This window comes from Bolinopsis microptera, chromosome 13 (genome assembly GCF_026151205.1).
Source record: "Bolinopsis microptera isolate Bmic1 chromosome 13, MBARI_Bmic_1.0, whole genome shotgun sequence".
NCBI lineage: Eukaryota > Metazoa > Ctenophora > Tentaculata > Lobata > Bolinopsidae > Bolinopsis > Bolinopsis microptera.
In genome coordinates, this window is record NC_087084.1 from 13,943,183 (window position 1) to 13,954,816 (window position 11,634).

Here is an 11,634-nt window from a genome sequence, read left to right on the forward strand (position 1 = left end):
TACCCTAATTAAGTCGCCAATCAGATCTATAGAGAATTTCGTCTTTTAACTTCAGCAGAAAAATTATCGGTTTTATCTAGATAAAACCTAAATCATTATCTGTTTATCTATATAAAAGAGTTCAAACCGATAATGGATAGCCTAATGCGAATTGATAAAACGGAGTACGACGGAGACTTGAAGTCGTCTATTTGAGGCTACATTGAGGCTACAGTAAACAAATACTCGATCTTGCTAGAGTATGTTGAGTAGAAAGAACAGATATCGTGGAGTTGGGTATGGCAAGTCCTTCGCCTCTTAGCGGGTGTCTTACCAACACTCAACCTGTCGATATGAAATTCAGTAATGACTTATTGCTCTTTAATAGCTCGCACATACTCTTGAACAGAGGGCTTTGGGCGATGCACTCGGGATTTAAATCCTCTGTGAAAGCCCTCAACCATGTTCGAGGTTCGAGGGAACTCCGGATCCCGAATGATTCTGGCGAAATGGTTCCAGAATCATAAGGTCTGCTTCGTGGCTGTGAGTTTTCTGACTCAATGTAAGAGTATTGTCTGAGAGGGTGAGATAACACCGACAGGGACACTTCGTAGGAGGAGTGTGCTTGCAGCACCGCCAGGCAGACTTGAGGGCTAAATCCTTGTCCTTCTTCCGGGAGTAGATGTATCCATCAGAGTTGAGTAGCTGTTGACATCCTGTCCGACCACAGATGAATTTTGAGAAGGTAGGCATGTTTTATGTTGATAGAATGCTATCATCTTCCAGTATGTATACCTAAGAACACTTGATCGGCTCACTCCCGTTACTTGCCTTTGGCACGTACGTCTCCCTAGATACGAGAAAGATACGAGAACCCCTCTTTAACAAGAGCTCACGTCCCTTATAAGTTATTTGATATACAAGTCGAGCGGTTAAATCTTAAAGATTCTGTTTACTTCTCAATGCACAGTTATGATGTACATGTGAACTCTACCCTGTATCTAGCCCATTTCTACACTGGGAGACTTTGGGACCGGAAACTGACCAAGAAAAACTGGGACCGGAAACTGGGACCCGACGACCCGTCCCTTATGTGATATACGAGTCCAGCGGTCAAATCTTTAAGATCATGTCTTTTTATACACACGTTGATTTGGTTTTGATTTTGATGCGCGTTGGTTCGAAAAAGCCACATCAGCCACAATTATATTATCAACAATCGCCCTGGCGGCCATGCTGGCCAGCCAGGGTACAGTCCCGATTGCTCCTGATCCACCCCTTGGTCTAACTTATGGTCCTGGCACAGTCCCGACTGGCACGTACGTCTCACATCCCTAAATACGAGAACCCCCTTTAGCAAGAGCTCCCGTCAAATCTTAAAGATCATGTTTACTTCTTAAAGGGATCATGAAGTGTCCCCGACTTAATCGTCAAAACATTTCACATATACTATCACATAGAAACACTAATATAACAATAGGGCTCGGAATTCCCAGATTCGTAACTTAATTATGTCGCGTGAAATCGATACAGGAAGATCGCCCGAATTTGTTGGATTGTGGCTAACTGTCAGACACCGCAATAGAAACAGTGTTAAAACGCACATTTTTATTCATGTGCTGTGGCGCCAATTTAATTGATAAAATCTTCAAATTAACGACACTTGATAGATTTGACTTTTATCTTTCGAAAATTGTGGTTGAATAATGTGCATAATATACACAAGCATCAAATAATTGTCTTATAAGTTTACGTACTGCTGTGTTATGTTGTAGGAAGAAAAACATTCAATTACCAAACGCTAAATAACAATACACGTTTGTAAGAACCTATTACTTAAACTAACCTTAAATTGTAAATAGTTTTTTCTGGATACAAACATTTACTTGTTAACTTCATGGCAAAATATGTCCATCATCAGTTCCGATACTGATAAAACCCGTATATCTTGATCCATCTGTGTTTGGAAACTTTTCTCGGATCGCCGACACAACACATGATGGAAGTACGTATCGAACCTTTTTATCCAAATCTTGGGAGCTTATCAAATTCACAAATGATTTGTAGGCTAAATATCTCCACTTTTTTTGTGTCAAATGTGCTTTTAGATAGTCTCCCCGTTTTACAGCATCATTGATGGTGAAACTAAACAGGTATCTTGAATATCTAAGGCCTTGTTCATGGTCGGCCCTGTTCACTCTTTTATCCCATGCTGTTCGACGTTTTGCATCGCTTGGGACGGAATGAAAGCTTCTCCTACTACTGGTGTCTCTTCCCTCACGGTTGTTACAACCTCCGACTGCACAATGTCTTACCATCAACCGTCTTTTGATAAATTTTAACTAGTAAAGAGTTGTTGCAGTGATAATGGAATGAAGCTAAACTAATATATTTAGTAATGTCATAATTGCAAAGCTTGACCTACTATACTCTGAAAACACGTGCCGCAGTCGACAAACGCGAAAATTTGTAACAGCTCTGACTTAGTTATTAATTCTTTAATTGGAAGATAAGACTTTTATCTACGGGGTACAGACTACGGATACATATGTTAGGTTCGTGTCTACACATTACACGTTATTCAAGAAAGCACACATTCGCAAGCTTTAAAATACAAAGACCGTACAAAACGAAAGTAAACAAATTGAACACTGATCGTGCTACATTCAAATTTCATGAAGTGAGCTGTCTTTAATTGCTTGTAGGAACTAGATTAATCGCTGTACACCAAATTTAGGAAGATATGTGGAATATAATGGTTTATACCTGATGGTAATCTTGTCGGTTCAACAAAAAAACCAACAGAAAACTTGTTATGGACAATTAAAATCAGGTGTTTTTACACATGTCGTATATGCTATCCCGTCACCTAGCCACAACTTGGAAAAATGTAATTGATATACCCCATATTATCTCAGCTTGTGAAGCAATTATGACGGAGCTATTTTGGGATTGTGGCAGAATTACCAAGCCTAGCTCACTACCCAAGTTTCGAGTATTTTTGAAGAATTCGCAAATTTACACTTCATGATCTCTTTAATGCACAGCTATGATGTACCTAGCCCATTTCTACACTGAGAGACCGTGGGAACGGAGACTGGTCCCCCCTTATGCTTAGCCTGTATTGTATAAGTTGTCGAACCGTATGGAGAAGAGCGAGTTATAATACTATTATATTTATTATCTTGACAGTTGCTGTTTTAACTTAAGGGGGGGGGGACAATGGATATTTTTTTGTGAAACTTGATTTCGAGATAGTAGTTGACCAACAAACTAGGACCAGTGACGAAATTTTTGAGGGGGTCCCGGACCCCAACCGCCAAACGGTGCCCGCGGGGCAGCCACACCCATATTTGGTCCAAATTAGGCCCAATTTAGCCAAATACCCTGAACATGCCCAAAACCCAGATTTTAGGTGCTCTACTTGTAGCTAGTGGTCTCCTGAACTCGTATATGAAATTTCATCAAGATTGGAGAAAAAATGACTGAGTTATGGGCCAAAAACCATATGCCCATATTTGGGCATACGCACCAAATTTGGTAGATTTCGTCCCATAAATTGAGCAAATATCAATATTTTTGAATGAAACTTACTTTATAAGAAAGGTAAGCCTAAACTACATATTCTCTGTAAGTTATAGCTTTATATTTGTTTAAATGTGGATACTAAGGCGAAAAAACCACAAAAAATGAACTAAATTGCCCGTATCTTGGTTCGCGATATTCTGAATTTTTCCGGGAAAATTTTGGAATTTGGCCGCCAAATTTTTTTGGAGGCCTAAATCAAAAATCTGTTCTCAAAATAAGGTGGAAATGCGATTTTGAGTCGATTCCGAAAATTTCATGCAAAAATTTTGAAAACTGATTGAGTTGTTACAATTTTAATGAGATCAATTCCGCGAATATCGCGAACCAAGATACAGGCAATTTAGTTCATTTTTGTGGTTTTTTCGCCTTAGTATCCACATTTAAACAAATACAAAGCTATAACTTACAGAGAATATGTAGTTTAGGCTTACCTTTCTTATAAAGTAAGTTTCATTCAAAAATATTGATATTTGCCCAATTTATGGGACGAAATCTACCAAATTTGGTGCGTATGCCCAAATATGGGCATATGGTTTTTGGCCCATAACTCAGTCATTTTTTCTCCAATCTTGATGAAATTTCATAAACGAGTTCAGGAGACCACTAGCTACAAGTAGAGCACCTAAAATCTGGGTTTTGGGCATGTTCAGGGTATTTGGCTAAATTGGGCCTAATTTGGACCAAATATGGGCGTGGCTGCCCCGCGGGCACCTTTTGGCGGTTGGGGTCCGGGACCCCTCAAAAGTTCGGTCACTGGTCCTAGTTTGTTGGTCAACTGCTATCTCGAAATCAACTTTCACAAAAAAATATCCATTGTCCCCCCCCCCCTTAAGATTTGAAATTTGTATTCCTTGTATTCCTTGTATTCCTTGTTTACTTCTTAATGCACAGCTTGAGCTATGATGCACATGTGAACTCTACCCTGTATCTAGCTCATTTTCACACTGAGAGACCGTGGGATCGGAGACTGATCCCCCTTATGCTTAGCCTGTATTGTATAAGTTGTCGAACGCACTGTCTGTAAAGTGTCAATGTTGCAATGTTTAAGTTTAACCTTCGTTCGTTTCTCACCAAAGAATGTGAATTTCTCCGCCTTTCATTGTCCTTTATCTTCATAACGGGTGTGTATAGCCTGATGGCCTTTATAACCCTGGTCTTTGCTGGTCAGATGAACCAGGCTCACTTGGCAGGGGTTGGACTAGCTGACACGCTCTTCAATGTTGCTGTAACTTCAGTTTCCTCCGGATACTCCTCTATATTTGACACATACGGGCCCCAGGTTCATGGCTCGGAGAAGAAATCTGAGTTAGGGACTGTTCTCTTCAAATGCCTACTTCAGGGCATCCTGGTCAACTTAATTATCACGGGTCCATATCTGAACTTGGTGTTCATCATAGACCTGTTACCTGACTCAGGGTTGTATTCGGACACACCTGATCTGAGTGATCCAGGAGAGGATTATAGAGATATAGCAGTGGCTTATCTGAGGATAACATTGGTGGTGAAGAATCTAGATTACACCCTGGTCATGATTTCTAAGTACTTTGCTATCCAGGGGTACGACAAGTTCGTGTATTTAGTCACTGTTGTGATGGTTGGATGTCATATCCTCTTTAACTACATTCTAGTGACGGTATTTCAGCTTGGTGTTTACGGGTTAAGCTTGGCTGCTATCTTAGGACGACTGTTTCCGCTTTTAGTGTCGTTGACAGTTTGTTTCATCATGGTGAGGAGAGGGACATTTTCTTGGAACTGGTTTTCTACTCGTGCCCTGTTAGGCTGGGGACCAATGGTTAAATTGGGCCTGGCTGGAGCTATCGATTGTTTTGCAGAATCTTTCATTTATGAGATAGCAGTTTTCTTGAGTCAGTTCGACGGGGCGGATGCTTTATCTGTGGTAATCATAATGTATCAGCTAACAGACATTTGGTGGGCCGTAGCGTATGGTACTGCCCGAGCATCTGCTACTCTCATTGGGATGGCTTTGGGAGAGGGAGACGTAAATAAAACACGATACGTTATGAAACTATCTCTTCTGAACTCAATTTTAGTATCCACAACGCTTGCTATCATTTGCTATTCCTTTAGAACTGAAGCAGTTCTGATGTTTTCCTCCGATGGTGACGTTACGGATTTATTCTTGGCATCGATTTGGGTACCTTACTTAGGAATCCCTGTAAATAACATGCAAGTTTCTCTCAACCAAGGGATCCTCGTAGCTTTTGGTACCCAGGAGTACACAGCATGGTCTATGAGTATAGCATGTTATTTGATCGGACTACCAATAATGCTCATAACCATATTTCTAACAGACTTAATGGTTTCTGGTATTTTCTTGGGGGCCATCCTAGTGGACCTTATCGTGATCGTGACGGCTTCGGTAAAGATTTGGACGGTTGACATCGACAAAGAAATTGCCAATTCTAAGGAGAGAGTGGACAAAGGCAATTCACGTGATTGCGATGCCGGAACAGAAACTTCAGTCAATGAAATCTACGATAACCCGACATGTTCTGTGAAATATGATGCAAATGAAAAGACTGCTCTAGTGGTATATATACTGAAACGTGAACATGAAGAGTATCGGTTTCAATTCAACATGCCTGCTTTCTCCAAATTCATCGAAGGACAGAGAGGATCTCAACAGCTGGTGGACACGGACGGGTACATCTACTCCAGAAAGAAGGCTAAAGATACAGCCATCTACTCTGCTTGGCGATGCTGGAAGCGCATCCCTCCTACCAAGTGTCCCAATCATGCCTACCTCAACCTGTCAGATAACTCTTTATCCCTTGGCTCCCAACTCCACAACCACCCTGCTGACAATGCTGCTACACAGAAGTGTTAAGTCCTCTCCTCACTGAAGCGGAAAGCTGCTGAACAGCCCTTGTCGGTGACCCAGAATCGACCCAAGCCGACCGTGCAAGAGTACTTCTGTGCTTTTCGGGAGCAGCAGGTAATCACTGATTACCATATCGATTATCGATCGACTGGGTGTTCAGTGGGTGTTGGAAAAACGCCTTCTAAGAATAAGGAAAGGGTTAGAAGGAAAACTTCCGATGACCAGTTGTTCCATATCTGTTCCAAATACTCGGATCTTTGTCTTAATTAGTGCAGAAATATATACAGCACAGCTGTGAAATTAGTGGACACCTGAATTTTTAAATTATCTCCAGAGGTTCATAGTTGTCGGGGATATGTGATGATTGGTTCCTAGTTGTCGGAGCTGATTGGATTTCCCAAGCTTGCAGTTAATTAGTTAACTAGGTAAAATTGACAGGTTCCTAGTTGTCCGTCAGCCGCCCCGTCGCTAACACAGAGGTAGTGACAAAAGTAACTAGTATCTGGCTGATGGGTTATTGTGCTTTCTATTTCGGTGGACCTTTCATTGCTGGATTTCTCACAGACTATCTGTCATTCTCGGGTATGACCATTCAACATTAAAACGGAGAAGGTCGATTTTAACGAAGATCTTTTAATACTTAAGTTTTTTGTAAATTTGTAAATTTGGTCAGTATTATAAACAGTATGTAAACCGTTAAAAATAATTATAATTGTTACTAATTTGCATGAAAACATGCCAGCACCCTCCGTACACTAGTGAATTACACTACCCCCTAAACTGTACTCTATAATCTACAATCTACATTCTACATTCTACATGACTGCGATCTTATCTACCACCTCTTGCTACTATACATGTATATCATAACTTGACTGCTACTTACACGTCAATACTGCTACTTACACGTCAATACTGCGTCTGATCTGAACATACACCGCTAGACTAGTCGTAACCATGACAACAAAAGGAATGTAGGTTGGAAGCATCTGCACGGTAATAAACACGGACAACTTTTCTGTCATTGTGTGATGGAGTCTGTTGATAGCGTAGGAACATCTCAGTTGCCTCTGAAAAGTAAAATTATCTTAATCTTAAAATATTAACTATGTTAATATAATAATTAATGCACCATGTTGTGAGTAATTCTATTTTAATAACAATCTAGAATATGCATTTTAAATTTTAAAACTCTACATTATTTAATATATACGCCAAAACAGACTTTTATTTACTTTTAGATCCCCTGATGGGGCATCTCAATTCTCAACTCTCATGTTGAAAAGCTATAATATTCAATAAAGTGCAGGCCAAATTCCAATTCCATACTTTACTATTGTGTACTTTTCTTAATGTGTGCTATTCAACGAAACGAACGTTCCCTACCTTTATGTAGATGTACATTTGACCGTAGAGCAAAGGAAGGACAGATAGCAAAACACTTGTAATCCAGCTCGTCACTACGTATACTCGTATCTGACAAGAAAACTGTGACGAATTTAGTGGGGGGGGGGGGGGGGGCCGGGGGTCCGGGGGAAGTCGTCGTAACTCCAGAAGCACCATCTGGTTTCAGATGTTTTACGTATTTGTGTAATACATGTTAATATGGCAATGAAGTTAAGGGATCGAATAATTTTAGAATTTGTGGCACTTTACATTAAAAGCAGGCCCAAACGTGAACTCTAAAAATTCATCGAAAGAGTAAAATTGAAAATTATATATCCTCGTCTCAAGCTTCAACGCTCACAATGTGCATTCATTACAATTCCCTATAAAAAATCATTATCCCGTACCAGAACAACAGCCCGCTTTAAGTTCCTCTTGTAGAATGCTGGGTAAAACAACCCCACAAATCTGTCCAGACTCATCGCCGTTACAAGGAGTATAGACGTTCTGGAGACTACGTTGAAAAGAATTCCGACCACTGTGCAACAGATTTCGTTTAAGGTGGTTTCCTCTTTTTCCATCGGAAACTGACGGCCCTGCGGATGTTATGATAAATGAGTTAAGTAAACTTCAACGGACTCGCTAGTTTTTATTAATTTAAAGACTCGCATCATCAAGACAGAATAGTACTACAAGATCTCTTATAATAAATACATTAGATTCGTAATGAAACGTTAAAGGTATTTATAATTATTGATGAAAGTATGATACTGGTATTACCCTTGAGATGAGATAGATGGTGAAAGGAATGCAAACAAATCCGTTGATAAGATCTGTCACGGCTAGATTCAGAAACACCAACCTGAAATAAAATGTAACTATTTTATCGGCCCTATTTCAAACTGTAGGAAATAGCCCTAATAGCAAATTGTTTGAATTAGGGCCGTCCGAAGTTAAAAATATGAAAAGTTGAAAAGTTAGAATTATTATAAACAAAGGATTAAACAAACCTAGTAATGTAACCGCCATTGCGGCGGTTACCCATACTCCCAAATATGTATAACGAGATTAGGTTCCCTAAAGATGCGCTTATCCCCAAGAAAATGAGAAAGATTGCCAAAAAAATCTCAAGTCCTTCCACTCTGATGTCCTCAAAAGATGCTGAAGAACAAACTACGATTATTTTTATAACTATTTTATAGCTTCATGCTTTCCTGTCAACTTATCTTTTTGAAACTTAAAATTGTTAAGTTCAACTTCAGCATTAAACTGTTTCACTAAATGATTGATATATTTTTAAACATGGCTTATAAGTTCCAATTAATTCGACTTCAATACCCATTCTCAAGTTCTGAATTGCGGAGTTCTGCAACTGCGGTCAGCTGATCGCGGACCATATATTTTTTAAATGCACAAAACAGCAACTTTGCAAATCAAAATGTGTTACTTGTGTTACTTTAAAATGTAGTAATTCCATTAATTAAAAACGAAAAGAAAGACCGTGCCCGCCTCTAAGTCTATCCCTTGATTTTCCTCCGAATGCAGCACCCTTCAACTCTGACGGAAAAGCGAATTGTTCAACAATAGCGGCACACACAGTTGTACTGGCAGCTAGCACGTGACACATCTACTATTCTGTCATTGGGTGTCATTTCAGTGCGTAACTATAGTTACGCATTATAATGGAGCAATTTAAATTTACTCTCCTGAATGTGTACGTGAGGAAATTAATTCAATTTTCGTTTTGATTTTAATTTGTTAGGTAAGTTGTTGCATATCATTTGCTAATTAACATTTCCGTCTGGTAAATTTCCTACGCCATTTAATTTATGTAATGATAATGAATTATCCGAATTAAATTGTTAATGATAGAATTCTTAGGGGAAACTTTCATGTGTAAATCAAATTATATTAAGAAACGTTATTACACAATTACAATTCAAATACAAATTTGGCTACATCTACTTTTATACTACTTTTACACTTACTAAGTTCTGACAATGCCTGCAAATTATGTCATTATTCGGTTTCATCACTATAAATATAATGTTCGCTTAAAAAGAAAATGTTTCCACTTTTTCGCATAGATGATACGTACGAACTCTACGAACTCCTCAGTGACAACGAACTCTACGAACTCATCAACCCAAAATTACGAACTCTTGAGGAGTTCGTTTTGTACAACTTACGTAAAATGAAATTAAACAGAAATTGTATTTACAATTCAGCCAATTCAACACATAACATACGATTGTAAAACAACTAAATATATTGGTACTCGAAACTTCTACCACGCGTCGCGTGTACACTGTACATTTCACAGTACAAGGACTGGTCGATCGACTGGAACATTCTGGCGCTAATAGTTTGCGCGCGCACGTTCCCTGGACACGTTGCAGAAAACTTCAACTTGTACTTCTGGCGTTGCGTTTCGTTTTCTTCTGCTGTAAACAGCTGTGATCACACCGAATGTACATTGTACATTCAGTGTTCATGTATGATGTATACATTTTATTTTGCCATGTACAGCAGACTGAACTATTTGAAATTGAAGTGCACTGTGTATAGACTTATAGGTATAGTTGATGATTCAAATGTCATTGTAGGTACAACTTTCAGCAGTAAAGTAGACAGTGTACAGTACTACAGTAAAGTTGATATAATAATGTACAGTTTATAGTTATCTGTATAACATTTTCCATGTTTTTTTTTGAAAAATTGACTAACGAACTCCAACGAACTCTAACGAACTCCAAATTTTGAACGAACTCCACGAACTCTACGCCAAAAATCAACGAACTCCGCATCTATGCTTTTTCGGGACCCCATTGCTTATAAATTAACTTATATTAGAGTATTAGTGAACATGATCGGATTGTAATTTATAAAGCTTTTTGATCAAATATTATGGTCATATTTTGAAAATGAACAAATCAAATTCAATTATAAATATAGCCTTATGTTCTGTGTAACAATTATAAACACTGTTACATTTCATACAGTATACACCAGAGCTCGACCGGGATCCCGGCGCAGCCGGGATACCGGCCGGGATTTGGCGATTTTGTCCCGGTCCCGGTCCCGGCCGGGATTTTGTTTTTAGCCGGGATTTTAGCCGGGATTTTTCCAAAATAAAGTCGGTTTTTGAGCGTATATTTGAGCCCAAATTTCACGAACCTGTGAACATTTTCCGAAAAGTTTTACTACAACAGTACTCTACAGTGCTTCTTAATAGTTAGATCATTTCACTTTCTCGTCGCCAAAAGTTTATTGAAAATTCAACTTTCAAGTCTTATGTGAAATGTTTATGTTACATGATCACGATCGCGCTCTCTATCTCAGAGATAAAGAGAGAGAGAGAGAGAGATAGAGAGAGATAGAGAGAGATAGAGAGAGAGAGATAGAGAAAGATAGAGAGAGATAGAGATTAGAGAGAGATAGAGTAGCTACTACTATTACTGTCAATTTTAACTTGACATACCTCAGTTTGTTCTGGAAGATTTTATTTAACATATAACACTGTTTCATTTTAACTGAGATTGAGAAATATTGGAAAAATCCCGGTCCCAGTCCCGGTCCCGGCCGGGATGAGGATAATCCCGGTCCCGGCCGGGTTTTCATTTCGATCCCGGTCCCGGTCCCGGTCCCGGCCGGGACTAAATTTCGATCCCGGTCGACCACTGGTATACACATTACACCTACTCAAATAGCAACAAATCATATAATATGTATATTTTCTTTGATATGTTTATCAACGTAGAAATCTCATGACCGAGTTTTCAAATGATATTATAACTAAAAGATAAGAAATACCATCACGTGACTGTCCCATCAGTCAC